Raw genomic sequence first — 18,719 nt, forward strand, 5'->3', positions numbered from 1 at the left:
TATTTCCATGTTTATACAGATAGCGGTGTAGATATTACTGGGTTTACACAGATAGCGGTGTTGATATTTCCATCTTTCCACAGATTTCAGTGTAGATATTTCCATCTTTACACAGATAGTGGTGTAGATATTTACATCTTTGCACAGATTGCGGTGTAGATATGTCCATCTTTACAGAGAGAGTGGTGTAGATATTTCCATGTTTACACAGATAGCGGTGTACACATTTCCATGTTTACACAGATAGCGTTCTAGATATTTGCATGTTTATACAGATAGGGGTGTATATATTTCCATGTTTATACAGATAGCTGTGCAGGTGTTTCCATGTTTATACAGATAGCAGTGGAGATATCTCCATGTTTATACAGATAGCGGTGTACATATTACCATGATTACACAGATAGCGGTGTAGATATTTCCATCTTTGCACACATTTCGGTGTAGACATTTCCATCTTTACACAGATAGCGGTGTAGATATTTCCATCTTTGCACAGATTGCGGTGTAGATATGTCGATCTTTACAGAGATAGTGGTGTAGATATTTCCATGTTTACACAGATAGCGGTGTAGATATTTCCATGTTTACACAGATAGCGTTCTAGATATTTGCATGTTTATAGAGATAGGGGTCTAGATATTTCCATGTTTATACAGATTGCAGTGTAGATGTTTCCATGTTTATACAGATACCGGTGGAGATATTTCCATGTTTATACCGATAGAGGTGTAGATATTTCCATGTTCCTACAGATAGCCGTGGAGATATTTCCATGTTTATACAGATAGCGGTGGAAATATTTCCATGTTTTTACAGATGGCGGTGTAGATGTTTCCATGTTTATTCATATGGCGTTGTAGATATTTCCAAGTTTATACAGATAGCGGTGTAGATATTTCCATGTTTATACAGATAGCCATGGAGATATTTCCATGTTTATACAGATAGCCGTGGAGAGATTTCCATGTTTATACTGATGGCGGTGTAGATATTTCCAAGTTTATACAGATAGCGGTGTAGGTATTTCCATATTGATACAGACAGCGGTGTAGATATTTCCATCTTTATACAGATAGCGGTGTAGATATTTCCATGTTTATACAGATGGCTGTGTAGTTATTTCCATGTGTATACAGAAGGCAGTGTAGATATTTCCATGTTTATGTAGTTGGAGGTGTAGGTATTGCCGTGTTTATACAGATGACTGTGTAGATATTTCCTTGTTTTTACAGATGGCGGTGTATATATTCCCATGTTTATACAGATTGCGGAGTGGCTATTTCTGTGTTTATACAGACAGCGGTGTAGATATTTCCATGTTTGTAGAGATAGCGGTGTAGATATTTCCATTCTTCATACAGAATGCGGTGCAGATATTTCCATGTTTATACAGATATCGATGTAGATATTTCCATCTTTGCAGATATTGCGGTGTAGATATTTCCATCTTTACACAGATAGCGGTGTAGATAGTTCCGTGTTTACACAGATAGCTGTGTAGGTATTTCCATGTTTACACAGATAGCGTTGTAGGTATTTCCATCTTTATACAGATAGCGGTGTAGATATTTCCATGATTATACAGATAGCAGTGTAGACATTTCCATATTTATACAGAGAGCAGTATAGATATTTCCATGTTTATTCAGATGGCGGTGTAGATATTTCCATGTTTATACAGATGGCGGTGAAGATATTTCCATGTTTATACAGATAGCGGTGTAGATATTTCCATGTTTATACAGATAGCGGTGTAGATATTACCATGTTCACACAGATAGCGGTGTAGATATTTCCATCTTTCCACAGATTGCGTTATAGATATATCCAACTTTACAAAGATAGCGTTGTAGATATTTCCATTTTTGCACAGATTGCGGTGTAGATATTTTCATCATTACAGAGATACTGGTGTAGATATTTCCAAGTTTACACAGATAGCGGTGCAGATATTTCCATGTTTAAACAGATAGAGTTCTAGATATTGGCATGTTTATACAGATATGGGTGTAAATATTTCCATGTTTGTACAGATAGCGGTGTAGATGTTTCCATATTTACAAAGACAGCGGTGGAGATATTTCCATGTTTATACAGATAGCGTTGTAGATATTTCCATGTTTATACAGATAGCGGTGTAGATATTTCCATCTTTACAGAGATAATGGTGTAGATAATTCCATGTTTATACAGAGGTCGATGTCAATATTTCCATGTTCATACAGAAAGCGGTGGAGATATTTCCATGTTTATACATATGGTGTTGTAGATATTTCCACGTTTATACAGATGGAGGTGTAGATATTTCCATGTTTATACAGATGACTGTGTAGATATTTCCAAGTTTATACAAATAACGGTTTAGATATTTCCAAGTTTATACAGATACCGGTGTAGATGTTCCCATATTTATGAGACAGCGGTGGAGATATTTCCATGTTTATACAGATAGCGTTGAAGATATTTCCATGTTAATACAGATAGCGGTGTAGATATTTCCTTGTTTATACAGATAGCGGTGTAGATAATTCCATGTTTATACAGAGAGCGGTGGAAATATTTCCATGTTAATACAGATGGCGGTGTAGATATTTCCATGTTTATACAGATGGCGGTGTAGGTATTTGCAAGTATATACAGATAGCGGTGTAGATATTTCCATGTTTATACAGATGACTGCGTAGATATTTCCATGTTTTTACAGATGGCAGTGTAGATATTTCCATGTTTATACAGATAGCGGTGTGGCTATTTCCGTGTTTATACAGATAGCGGTGTAAGATATTTCCATGTTTGTAGAAATTGCTACGTAAATATTTCCATGTTTATACAGATGGCAGTGTAGATATTTCCATGTTTATACAGATAGTGGTGTAGATATTTCCATATTTATACAGATGTCTGTGTAGGTATTTCCATGTTTATGCAGATAACTTTGTAAGTATTTCCATGTTTATACAGATGGCGGTGAAGTTATTTCGATGTTTATAGAGATAGCAGTGGAGATATTTCCATGTTTATACAGATAGCGATGTAGATATTTCCATGTTTATACTGACTGCGGTGTAGATATTTCCATGTTTATAGACATGGCGGTGTAGATATTTCCATGTTCATAGAGATAGCGGTGCTGATTTTTCCATGTTTATGGAGATAGCGCTGTGGATATTTCCATGTTTATTCAGATAGGGGTGTAGATATTTCCATGTTTATAGACATGGCTGTGTAGATATTTCCAAGTTTATACAGATCACGGTGTAGATATTTCCATGTTTATACAGATCATGGTGTAGATATTTCCTTGTTTATACAGATCGCGGTGTTGATATTACCATGTTTATAGGGATAGCGGTGCAAATATTTCCACATTTATACAGATAGCGGTGTAGTTATTATCATGTTTATACACATAGCGGTGTAGATATTTCCACGTATAAACAGATGTCTGTGTATATATTTCCATGTTTAAACAGATGGCGGTGTAGATATTTCCATGTTTATACAGATATCGGTGTAGATATTTCCATGTTTATAGAGATAGCAGTGTAGATATTTCCATGTTTGTACAGATGGTGGTGTTGATGTTTCCATGTATACACAGATTGCCGTGTAATTATTTCCATGTATATACAGAAGGCATTGTAGATATTTCCATGTTTATACAGATGGTGGTGTAGATATTTCCATGTTTATACAGATGATGGTATAGGTATTTCCATGTTTTTACAGATGGCATTGTAGATATTTACATGTTTATAGAGATAGCAGTGTAGATATTTCCATGTTTATACAGATGGCGGTGTAGATATTTCCATGTTTATAGAAATAGCGTTGTAGATATTTCCATATTTATACAGATAACGGTATAGATATTTCCATGTTTATACAGATAGCCGTTTAAATATTTCCATGTTTATACAGATCACGGTGTAGATATTTCCATGTTTATAGAGATAGCGGTGTAGATATTTCCATGTTTATACAGATAGCGGTGTAGATTTTTCCATGTTTATACAGACCGCGGTGTAAATATTTCCATGTTTATACAGATAGCGTTGCAGATATTTCCATGTTTGTACAGATGGCGGTGTTGATATTTCCTTCTATACATAGATGACCGTGTAGATATTTCCATGTTTATACAGATGGCGGCACAGATATTTCTATGGATTTGTAGATGGCGGTGTAAATATTTCCATGTTTATACAGAAAGCGGTGTAGTTATTTCCATGTTTATATAGATAGCGGTGTAAATATATCCGTGTAGATACACATGGCTGTGTAGATATTTCCATGTTTATACAGATGGTGGTGTAGATATTTCCATGTTTATACAGATAACTTTGTAAATATTTCCATGTTTATACAGATAGCGGTGTAGTTATTTCCATGTTTATATAGATAGCGGTGTAAATATTTCCATGTAGATACACATGGCTGTGTAGATATTTCCATGTTTATACACATGGCGGTGTAGATATTTCCATGTTTATACAGATAACTTTGTGAGTATTTCCATGTTTATACAGATGGCAGTGTAGATATTTCGATGTTTATAGAGATAGCTGTGGAGATATTTCCATGTTTATACAGATAGCAGTGTAGATATTTCCATGTTTATACTGATCGCGGTGTACATATTTCCATGTTTATAGAGATGGCGTTGTAGATATTTCCATGTTCATAGAGATAGCGCTGTTGATTTTTCCATGTTTAGAGGCAGCGCTGTGGATATTTCCATGTTTATGCAGATAGGGGTGTAGATATTTCCATGTTTATAGAGATGGCGGTGTAGATATTTCCATGCTTATACAGATCACGGTGTAGATATTTCCATGTTTATACAGATCATGGTGTAGATATTTCCATGTTTATACAGATCGCGGTTTTGATATTACCATGTTTATAGGGATAGCGGTGCAAATATTTCCATATTTATACAGATAGTGTTTAGTTATTATCGTGTTTATACAGATAGCGGTGTAGATATTTCCATGTATAAACAGATGTCTGTGTATATATTTCCATGTTTAAACAGATGGCGGTGTAGATATTTCCTTGTTTATACAAATAGCGGTGTAGTTATTTCCATGTTTATACAGATATCGGTGTAGATATTTCCGTGTTTATAGAGATAGCAGTGTAGATATTTCCATGTTTGTACAGATGGTGGTGTTGATGTTTCCATGTATACACAGATTCCCATGTAGTTATTTCCATGTGTACACAGATGGCATTGTAGATATTTCCATGTTTATACAGATGGTGGTGTAGATATTTCCATGTTTATACAGATGACGGTATAGGTATTTCCATGTTTTAACAGATGGCATTGAAGATATTTCCATGTTTATAGAGATAGCAGTGTAGATATTTCCATGTTTATACAGATGGCGGTGTAGATATTTCCATGTTTATAGAGATAGCGGTGTAGATATTTCCATATTTATACAGATAACGGTGTAGATATTTCCATGTTTATACAGAAAGCCGTTTAAATATTTCCATGTTTATACAGATCACGGTGTAGATATTTCCATGTTTATAGTGATAGCGGTGTAGATATTTCCATGTTTATACAGATAGCGGTGTAGATATTTCCATGTTTATACAGACGGCGGTGTAAATATTTCCATCTTTATACAGATAGCGTTGCAGATATTTCCATGTTTGTACAGATGGCGGTGTTGATATTTCCATCTATACACAGATGACCGTGTAGATATTTCCATGTTTACACAAATGGCGGCGCAGATATTTCTATGGATATGTAGATGGCGGTGTAAATATTTCCATGTTTATACAGATAGCGTTGCAGTTATTTCCATGTTTATGTAGATAGCGGTGTAGATATTTCCATGTAGATACACATGGCTGTGTAGATATTTCCATGTTTATACAGATGGCGGTGTAGATATTTCCATGTTTATACAGATAACTTTGTAAGTATTTCCATGTTTATACAGATGGCAGTGTAGATATTTCGATGTTTATAGAGATAGCAGTGGAGATATTTCCATGTTTATACAGATAGCCGTTTATTTCCATGTTTATACAGATCACGGTGTAGATATTTCCAAGTTTATAGTGATAGCGGTGTAGATATTTCCATGTTTATACAGATAGCGGTGTAGATATTTCCATGTTTATACAGACCGCGGTGTAAATATTTCCATGTTTATACAGATAGCTTTGCAGATATTTCCATGTTTGTACAGATGGCGGTGTTGATATTTCCATCTATACACAGATGACCGTGTAGATATTTCCATGTTTATACAGATGGCGGCGCAGATATTTCTATGGATATGCAGATGGCGGTGTAAATATTTCCATGTTTATACAGATAGCGGTGTAGTTATTTCCATGTTTATATAAATAGCGGTGTAGGTATTTCCATGTAGATACATATGGCTGTGTAGATATTTCCATGTTTATACAGATGGCGGTGTAGATATTTCCATGTTTATACAGATAACTTTGTAAGTATTTCCATGTTTATACAGATGGCAGTGTAGATATTTTGATGTTTATAGAGATAGCAGTGGAGATATTTCCATGTTTATACAGATAGCAGTGTAGATATTTCCATGTTTATACTGATCGCGGTGTAGATATTTCCATGTTTATAGAGATGGCGGTGTAGATGTTTCCATGTTCATAGAGATAGCGGTGTTGATTTTTCCATGTTTATAGAGATAGCGCTGTGGATATTTCCATGTTTATGCAGATAGGGGTGTAGATATTTCCATGTTTATAGAGATGGCGGTGTAGATATTTCCATGCTTATACAGATCACGGTGTAGATATTTCCATGTTTATACAGATCATGGTGTAGATATTTCCATGTTTATACAGATCGCGGTGTTGATATTACCATGTTTATAGGGATAGCGGTGCAAATATTTCCATATTTATACAGATAGTGTTGTAGTTATTATCATGTTTATACAGATAGCGGTGTAGATATTTCCATGTATAAACAGATGTCTGTGTATATATTTCCATGTTTAAACAGATGGCGGTGTAGATATTTCCTTGTTTATACAAATAGCGGTGTAGTTATTTCCATGTTTATACAGATATCGGTGTAGGTATTTCCATGTTTATAGAGATAGCAGTGTAGATATTTCCATGTTTGTACAGATGGCGGTGTTGATGTTTCCATCTATACACAGATTGCCGTGTAGTTATTTCCATGTGTATTCCGATGGCATTGTAGATATTTCCATGTTTATACAGATGGTGGTGTAGATATTTCCATGTTTATACAGATGATGTTATAGGTATTTCCATGCTTTTACAGATGGCATTGTAGATATTTCCATGTTTATAGAGATAGCAGTGTAGATATTTCCATGTCTATACAGATGGCGGTGTAGATATTTCCATGTTTATAGAGATAGCGGTGTAGATATTTCCATATTTATACAGATAACGGTGTAGATATTTCCATGTTTATAGAGACCGCGGTGTAGATATATCCACGTTTATACAGATCACGGTGTATATATTTCCATGTTTATAGAGATAGCGGTGTAGATATTTCCATGTTTATACAGATAGCAGTGTAGATATTTCCATGTTTGTACAGATGGCGGTGTTGATATTTCCTTCTATACACAGATGACCGTGTAGATATTTCCATGTTTATACAGATGGCGGCGCAGATATTTCTATGGATATGTAGATGGCGGTGTAAATATTTCCATGTTTATACAGATAGCGGTGTAGTTATTTCCATGTTTATATAAATAGCGGTGTAGATATTTCCATGTAGATACATATGGCTGTGTAGATATTTCCATGTTTATACAGATGGCGGTGTAGATATTTCCATGTTTATACAGATAACTTTGTAAGTATTTCCATGTTTATACAGATGGCAGTGTAGATATTTCGATGTTTATAGAGATAGCAGTGGAGATATTTCCATGTTTATACAGATAGCAGTGTAGATATTTCCATGTTTATACTGATCGCGGTGTAGATATTTCCATGTTTATAGAGATGGCGGTGTAGATATTTCCATGTTCATAGAGATAGCGGTGTTGATTTTTCCATGTTTATAGAGATAGCGCTGTGGATATTTCCATGTTTATGCAGATAGGGTTGTAGATATTTCCATGTTTATAGAGATGGCGGTGTAGATATTTCCATGTTTATACAGACCGCGGTGTAAATATTTCCATGTTTATACAGATAGCGTTGCAGATATTTCCATGTTTGTACAGATGGCGGTGTTGATATTTCCATCTATACACAGATGACCGTGTAGATATTTCCATGTTTATACAGATGGCGGCTCAGATATTTCTATGGATATGTAGATGGCGGTGTAAATATTTCCATGTTTATACAGATAGCGTTGTAGTTATTTCCATGTTTATATAGATAGCGGTGTAGATATTTCCATGTAGGTACACATGGCTATGTAGATATTTCCATGTTTATACAGATGGCGGTGTAGATATTTCCATGTTTATACAGATAACTTTGTAAGTATTTCCATGTTTATACAGATGGCAGTGTAGATATTTCGATGTTTATAGAGATAGCAGTGGAGATATTTCCATGTTTATACAGATAGCAGTGTAGATATTTCCATGTTTATACTGATCGCGGTGTAGATATTTCCATGTTTATAGAGATGGCGGTGTAGATATTTCCATGTTCATAGAGATAGCGGTGTTGATTTTTCCATGTTTATAGAGATAGCGCTGTGGATATTTCCATGTTTATGCAGATAGGGGTGTAGATATTTCCATGTTTATAGAGATGGCGGTGTAGATATTTCCATGCTTATACAGATCACCGTGTAGATATTTCCATGTTTATACAGATCATGGTGTAGATATTTCCATGTTTATACAGATCGCGGTGTTGATATTACCATGTTTATAGGGATAGCGGTGCAAATATTTCCATATTTATACAGATAGCGTTTAGTTATTATCGTGTTTATACAGATAGCGGTGTAGATATTTCCATGTATAAACAGATGTCTGTGTATATATTTCCATGTTTAAACAGATGGCGGTGTAGATATTTCCATGTTTATACAGATATCGGTGTAGATATTTCCATGTTTATAGAGATAGCAGTGTAGATATTTCCATGTTTGTACAGATGGTGGTGTTGATGTTTCCATGTATACACAGATTGCCGTGTAGTTATTTCCATGTGTATACAGAAGGCATTGTAGATATTTCCATGTTTATACAGATGGTGGTGTAGATATTTCCATGTTTATACAGATGATGGTATAGGTATTTCCATGTTTTTACAGATGGCATTGTAAATATTTCCATGTTTATAGAGATAGCAGTGTAGATATTTCCATGTTTATACAGATGGCGGTGTAGATATTTCCATGTTTATAGAAATAGCGTTGTAGATATTTCCATATTTATACAGATAACGGTATAGATATTTCCATGTTTATACAGATAGCCGTTTAAATATTTCCATGTTTATACAGATCACGGTGTAGATATTTCCATGTTTATAGAGATAGCGGTGTAGATATTTCCATGTTTATACAGATAGCGGTGTAGATTTTTCCATGTTTATACAGACCGCGGTGTAAATATTTCCATGTTTATACAGATAGCGTTGCAGATATTTCCATGTTTTTACAGATGGCGGTGTTGATATTTCCTTCTATACATAGATGACCGTGTAGATATTTCCATGTTTATACAGATGGCGGCGCAGATATTTCTATGGATATGTAGATGGCGGTGTAAATATTTCCATGTTTATACAGAAAGCGGTGTAGTTATTTCCATGTTTATATAGATAGCGGTGTAAATATATCCATGTAGATACACATGGCTGTGTAGATATTTCCATGTTTATACAGATGGTGGTGTAGATATTTCCATGTTTATACAGATAACTTTGTAAATATTTCCATGTTTATACAGATAGCGGTGTAGTTATTTCCATGTTTATATAGATAGCGGTGTAAATATTTCCATGTAGATACACATGGCTGTGTAGATATTTCCATGTTTATACAGAGGGCGGTGTAGATATTTCCATGTTTATACAGATAACTTTGTAAGTATTTCCATGTTTATACAGATGGCAGTGTAGATATTTCGATGTTTATAGAGATAGCTGTGGAGATATTTCCATGTTTATACAGATAGCAGTGTAGATATTTCCATGTTTATACTGATCGCGGTGTAGATATTTCCATGTTTATAGAGATGGCGTTGTAGATATTTCCATGTTGATAGAGATAGCGGTGTTGATTTTTCCATTTTTATAGAGATAGCGCTGTGGATATTTCCATGTTTATTCAGATAGGGGTGTAGATATTTCCATGTTTATAGAGATGGCGGTGTAGATATTTCCATGCTTATACAGATCACGGTGTAGATATTTCCATGTTTATACAGATCATGGTGTAGATATTTCCATGTTTATACAGATTGCGGTTTTGATATTACCATGTTTATAGGGATAGCGGTGCAAATATTTCCATATTTATACAGATAGTGTTCAGTTATTATCGTGTTTATACAGATAGCGGTGTAGATATTTCCATGTATAAACAGATGTCTGTGTATATATTTCCATGTTTAAACAGATGGCGGTGTAGATATTTCCTTGTTTATACAAATAGCGGTGTAGTTATTTCCATGTTTATACAGATATCGGTGTAGATATTTCCGTGTTTATAGAGATAGCAGTGTAGATATTTCCATGTTTGTACAGATGGTGGTGTTGATGTTTCCATGAATACACAGATTCCCATGTAGTTATTTCCATGTGTACACAGATGGCATTGTAGATATTTCCATGTTTATACAGATGGTGGTGTAGATATTTCCATGTTTATACAGATGACGGTATAGGTATTTCCATGTTTTAACAGATGGCATTGAAGATATTTCCATGTTTATAGAGATAGCAGTGTAGATATTTCCATGTTTATACAGATGGCGGTGTACATATTTCCATGTTTATAGAGATAGCGGTGTAGATATTTCCATATTTATACAGATAACGGTGTAGATATTTCCATGTTTATACAGAAAGCCGTTTAAATATTTCCATGTTTATACAGATCACGGTGTAGATATTTCCATGTTTATAGTGATAGCGGTGTAGATATTTCCATGTTTATACAGATAGCGGTGTAGATATTTCCATGTTTATACAGACGGCGGTGTAAATATTTCCATCTTTATACAGATAGCGTTGCAGATATTTCCATGTTTGTACAGATGGCGGTGTTGATATTTCCATCTATACACAGATGACCGTGTAGATATTTCCATGTTTATACAAATGGCGGCGCAGATATTTCTATGGATATGTAGATGGCGGTGTAAATATTTCCATGTTTATACAAATAGCGTTGCAGTTATTTCCATGTTTATATAGATAGCGGTGTAGATATTTCCATGTAGATACACATGGCTGTGTAGATATTTCCATGTTTATACAGATGGCGGTGTAGATATTTCCATGTTTATACAGATAACTTTGTAAGTATTTCCATGTTTATACAGATGGCAGTGTAGATATTTCGATGTTTATAGAGATAGCAGTGGAGATATTTCCATGTTTATACAGATAGCCGTTTAATTATTTCCATGTTTATACAGATCACGGTGTAGATATTTCCATGTTTATAGTGATAGCGGTGTAGATATTTCCATGTTTATACAGATAGCGGTGTAGATATTTCCATGTTTATACAGACCGCGGTGTAAATATTTCCATGTTTATACAGATAACGTTGCAGATATTTCCATGTTTGTACAGATGGCGGTGTTGATATTTCCATCTATACACAGATGACCGTGTAGATATTCCCATGTTTATACAGATGGCGGCGCAGATATTTCTATGGATATGCAGATGGCGGTGTAAATATTTCCATGTTTATACAGATAGCGGTGTAGTTATTTCCATGTTTATATAAATAGCGGTGTAGGTATTTCCATGTAGATACATATGGCTGTGTAGATATTTCCATGTTTATACAGATGGCGGTGTAGATATTTCCATGTTTATACAGATAACTTTGTAAGTATTTCCATGTTTATACAGATGGCAGTGTAGATATTTCGATGTTTATAGAGATAGCAGTGGAGATATTTCCATGTTTATACAGATAGCAGTGTAGATATTTCCATGTTTATACTGATCGCGGTGTAGATATTTCCATGTTTATAGAGATAGCGGTGTAGATATTTCCATATTTATACAGATAACGGTGTAGATATTTCCATGTTTATACAGATAGCTGTTTAAATATTTCCATGTTTATACAGATCACGGTGTAGATATTTCCATGTTTATAGTGATAGCGGTGTAGATATTTCCATGTTTATACAGATAGCGGTGTAGACATTTCCATGTTTATAAAGACCGCGGTGTAAATATTTCCATGTTTATATAGATAGCGTTGCAGATATTTCCATGTTTGTACAGATGGCGGTGTTGATATTTCCATCTATACACAGATGACCGTGTAGATATTTCCATGTTTATACAGATGGCGGCACAGATATTTCTATGGATATGTAGATGGCGGTGTAAATATTTCCATGTTTATACAGATAGCGTTGTAGTTATTTCCATGTTTATATAGATAGCGGTGTAGATATTACCATGTAGATACACATGGCTGTGTAGATATTTCCATGTTTATACAGATGGCGGTGTAGATATTTCCATGTTTATACAGATAACTTTGTAAGTATTTCAATGTTTATACAGATGGCAGTGTAGATATTTCGAGGTTTATAGAGATAGCAGTGGAGATATTTCCATGTTTATACAGATAGCAGTGTAGATATTTCCATGTTTATACTGATCGCGGTGTAGATATTTCCATGTTTATAGAGATGGCGGTGTAGATATTTCCATGTTCATAGAGATAGCGGTGTTGATTTTTCCATGTTTATAGAGATAGCGCTGTGGATATTTCCATGTTTATGCAGATAGGGTTGTAGATATTTCCATGTTTATAGAGATGGCGGTGTAGATATTTCCATGTTTATACAGACCGCGGTGTAAATATTTCCATGTTTATACAGATAGCGTTGCAGATATTTCCATGTTTGTGCAGATGGCGGTGTTGATATTTCCATCTATACACAGATGACCGTGTAGATATTTCCATGTTTATACAGATGGCGGCGCAGATATTTCTATGGATATGTAGATGGCGGTGTAAATATTTCCATGTTTATACAGATAGCGTTGAAGTTATTTCCATGTTTATATAGATAGCAGTGTAGATATTTCCATGTATATACACATGGCTGTGTAGATATTTCCATGTTTATACAGATGGCGGTGTAGATATTTCCATGTTTATACAGATAACTTTGTAAGTATTTCCATGTTTATACAGATGGCAGTGTAGATATTTCGATGTTTATAGAGATAGCAGTGGAGATATTTCCATGTTTATACAGATAGCAGTGTAGATATTTCCATGTTTATACTGATCGCGGTGTAGATATTTCCATGTTTATAGAGATGGCGGTGTAGATATTTCCATGTTCATAGAGATAGCGGTGTTGATTTTTCCATGTTTATAGAGATAGCGCTGTGGATATTTCCATGTTTATGCAGATAGGGGTGTAGATATTTCCATGTTTATAGAGATGGCGGTGTAGATATTTCCATGCTTATACAGATCACGGTGTAGATATTTCCATGTTTATACAGATCATGGTGTAGATATTTCCATGTTTATACAGATCGCGGTGTTGATATTACCATGTTTATAGGGATAGCGGTGCAAATATTTCCATATTTATACAGATAGCGTTGTAGTTATTATCATGTTTATACAGATAGCGGTGTAGATATTTCCATGTGTAAACAGATGTCTGTGTATATATTTCCATGTTTAAACAGATGGCGGTGTACATATTTCCTTGTTTATACAAATAGCGGTGTAGTTATTTCCATGTTTATACAGATATTGGTGTAGATATTTCCATGTTTATAGAGATAGCAGTGTAGATATTTCCATGTTTGTACAGATGGCGGTGTTGATGTTTCCATCTATACACAGATTGCCGTGTAGTTATTTCCATGTGTATACAGAAGGCATTGTAGATATTTCCATGTTTATACAGATGGTGGTGTAGATATTTCCATGTTTATACAGATGATGGTATAGGTATTTCCATGTTTTTACAGATGGCATTGTAGATATTTCCATGTTTATAGAGATAGCAGTGTAGATATTTCCATGTTTATACAGATGGCGGTCTAGATATTTCCATGTTTATAGAAATAGCGTTGTAGATATTTCCATATTTATACAGATAACGGTGTAGATATTTCCATGTTTATACAGATAGCCGTTTAAATATTTCCATGTTTATACAGATCACGGTGTAGATATTTCCATGTTTATAGAGATAGAGGTGTAGATATTTCCATGTTTATACAGATAGCGGTGTAGATTTTTCCATGTTTATACAGACCGCGGTGTAAATATTTCCATGTTTATACAGATAGCGTTGCAGATATTTCCATGTTTGTACAGATGGCGGTGTTGATATTTCCTTCTATACACAGATGACCGTGTAGATATTTCCATGTTTATACAGATGGCGGCACAGATATTTCTATGGATATGTAGATGGCGGTGTATATATTTCCATGTTTATACAGGTAGCGGTGTAGTTATTTCCATGATTATATAGATAGCGGTGTAAATATTTCCATGTAGATACACATGGCTGTGTAGATATTTCCATGTTTATACAGATGGCGGTGTAGATATTTCCATGTTTATACAGATAACTTTGTAATTATTTCCATGTTTACACAGATAGCGGTGTAGTTATTTCCATGTTTATATAGATAGCGGTGTAAATATTTCCATGTAGATACACATGGCTGTGTAGATATTTCCATGTTTATACAGATGGCGGTGTAGATATTTCCATGTTTATACAGATAACTTTGTAAGTATTTCCATGTTTATACAGATGGCAGTGTAGATATTTCGATGTTTATAGAGATAGCAGTGGAGATATTTCCATGTTTATACAGATAGCAGTGTAGATATTTCCATGTTTATACTGATCGCGGTGTAGATATTTCCATGTTTATAGAGATGGCGTTGTAGATATTTCCATGTTCATAGAGATAGCGGTGTTGATTTTTCCATGTTTATAGAGATAGCGCTGTGGATATTTCCATGTTTATGCAGATAGGGGTGTAGATATTTCCATGTTTATAGAGATGGCGGTGTAGATATTTCCATGCTTATACAGATCACGGTGTAGATATTTCCATGTTTATACAGATCATGGTGTAGATATTTCCATGTTTATACAGATCGCGGTGTTGATATTACCATGTTTATAGGGATAGCGGTGCAAATATTTCCATATTTATACAGATAGCGTTTAGTTATTATCGTGTTTATACAGATAGCGGTGTAGATATTTCCATGTATAAACAGATGTCTGTGTATATATTTCCATGTTTAAACAGATGGCGGTGTAGATATTTCCTTGTTTATACAAATAGCGGTGTAGTTATTTCCATGTTTATACAGATATCGGTGTAGATATTTCCATGTTTATAGAGATAGCAGAGTAGATACTTCCATGTTTGTACAGATGGTGGTGTTGATGTTTCCATGTGTACACAGGTTGCCGTGTAGTTGTTTCCATGTGTACACAGATGGCATTGAAGATATTTCCATGTTTATACAGATGGTGGTGTAGATATTTCCATGTTTATACAGATGACGGTATAGGTATTTCCATGTTTTTACAGATGGCATTGAAGATATTTCCATGTTTATAGAGATAGCAGTGTAGATTTTTCCATGTTTATACAGATGGCGGTGTAGATATTTCCATGTTTATAGAGATAGCGGTGTAGATATTTCCATATTTATACAGATAACGGTGTAGATATTTCCATGTTTATACAGATAGCTGTTTAAATATTTCCATGTTTATACAGATCACGGTGTAGATATTTCCATGTTTATAGTGATAGCGGTGTAGATATTTCCATGTTTATACAGATAGCGGTGTAGACATTTCCATGTTTATAAAGACCGCGGTGTAAATATTTCCATGTTTATATAGATAGCGTTGCAGATATTTCCATGTTTGTACAGATGGCGGTGTTGATATTTCCATCTATACACAGATGACCGTGTAGATATTTCCATGTTTATACAGATGGCGGCACAGATATTTCTATGGATATGTAGATGGCGGTGTAAATATTTCCATGTTTATACAGATAGCGTTGTAGTTATTTCCATGTTTATATAGATAGCGGTGTAGATATTACCATGTAGATACACATGGCTGTGTAGATATTTCCATGTTTATACAGGTGGCGGTGTAGATATTTCCATGTTTATACAGATAACTTTGTAAGTATTTCCATGTTTATACAGATGGCAGTGTAGATATTTCGATGTTTATAGAGATAGCAGTGGAGATATTTCCATGTTTATACAGATAGCAGTGTAGATATTTCCATGTTTATACTGATCGCGGTGTAGATATTTCCATGTTTATAGAGATGGCGGTGTAGATATTTCCATGTTCATAGAGATAGCGGTGTTGATTTTTCCATGTTTATAGAGATAGCGCTGTGGATATTTCCATGTTTATGCAGATAGGGGTGTAGTTATTTCCATGTTTATAGAGATGGCGGTGTAGATATTTCCATGCTTATACAGATCACGGTGTAGATATTTGCATGTTTATACAGATCATGTTGTAGATATTTCCATGTTTATACAGATCGCGGTGTTGATATTACCATGTTTATAGGGATAGCGGTGCAAATATTTCCATATTTATACAGATAGCGTTTAGTTATTATCGTGTTTATACAGATAGCGGTGTAGCTATTTCCATGTATAAACAGATGTCTGTGTATATATTTCCATGTTTAAACAGTTGGCGGTGTAGATATTTCCTTGTTTATACAAATAGCGTTGTAGTTATTTCCATGTTTATACAGATATCGGTGTAGATATTTCCCTGTTTATAGAGATAGCAGTGTAGATATTTCCATGTTTGTACAGATGGTGGTGTTGATGTTTCCATGTGTACACAGATTGCCGTGTAGTTGTTTCCATGTGTACACAGATGGCATTGTAGATATTTCCATGTTTATACAGATGGTGGTGTAGATATTTCCATGTTTATACAGATGACGGTATAGGTATTTCCATGTTTTTACAGATGGCATTGTAGATATTTCCATGTTTATAGAGATAGCAGTGTAGATATTTCCATGTTTATACAGATGGCGGTGTAGATATTTCCATGTTTATAGAGATAGCGGTGTAGATATTTCCATATTTATACAGATAACGGTGTAGATATTTCCATGTTTATACAGATAGCTGTTTAAATATTTCCATGTTTATACAGATCACGGTGTAGATATTTCCATGTTTATAGTGATAGCGGTGTAGATATTTCCATGTTTATACAGATAGCGGTGTAGATATTTCCATGTTTATAAAGACCGCGGTGTAAATATTTCCATGTTTATACAGATAGCGTTGCAGATATTTCCATGTTTGTACAGATGGCGGTGTTGATATTTCCATCTATACACAGATGACCGTGTAGATATTTCCATGTTTATACAGATGGCGGCGCAGATATTTCTATGGATATGTAGATGGCGGTGTAAATATTTCCATGTTTATACAGATAGCGTTGTAGTTATTTCCATGTTTATATAGATAGCGGTGTAGATATTTCCATGTAGATACACATGGCTGTGTAGATATTTCCATGTTTATACAGATGGCGGTGTAGATATTTCCATGTTTATACAGATAACTTTGTAAGTATTTCCATGTTTATACAGATGGCAGTGTAGATATTTCGATGTTTATAGAGATAGCAGTGGAGATATTTCCATGTTTATACAGATAGCAGTGTAGATATTTCCATGTTTATACTGATCGCGGTGTAGATATTTCCATGTTTATAGAGATGGCGGTGTAGATATTTCCATGTTCATAGAGATAGCGGTGTTGATTTTTCCATGCTTATAGAGATAGCGCTGTGGATATTTCCATGTTTATGCAGATAGGGGTGTAGATATTTCCATGTTTATACAGATGGCGGTGTAGATATTTCCATGCTTATACAGATCACGGTGAAGATATTTGCATGTTTATACAGATCATGGTGTAGATATTTCCATGTTTATACAGATCGCGGTGTTGATATTACCATGTTTATAGGGATAGCGGTGCAAATATTTCCATATTTATACAGATAGCGTTTAGTTATTATCGTGTTTATACAGATAGCGGTGTAGCTATTTCCATGTATAAACAGATGTCTGTGTATATATTTCCATGTTTAAACAGTTGGCGGTGTAGATATTTCCTTCTTTATACAAATAGCGGTGTAGTTATTTCCATGTTTATACAGATATCGGTGTAGATATTTCCCTGTTTATAGAGATAGCAGTGTAGATATTTCCATGTTTGTACAGATGGTGGTGTTGATGTTTCCATGTGTACACAGATTGCCGTGTAGTTGTTTCCATGTGTACACAGATGGTATTGTAGATATTTCCATGTTTATAGAGATAGCAGTGTAGATATTTCCATGTTTATACAGATGGCGGTGTAGATATTTCCATATTTATACAGATAACGGTGTAGATATTTCCATGTTTATACAGATAGCTGTTTAAATATTTCCATG

Source organism: Pan troglodytes, chromosome 18 (assembly GCF_028858775.2).
Source record: "Pan troglodytes isolate AG18354 chromosome 18, NHGRI_mPanTro3-v2.0_pri, whole genome shotgun sequence".
Lineage (NCBI taxonomy): Eukaryota > Metazoa > Chordata > Mammalia > Primates > Hominidae > Pan > Pan troglodytes.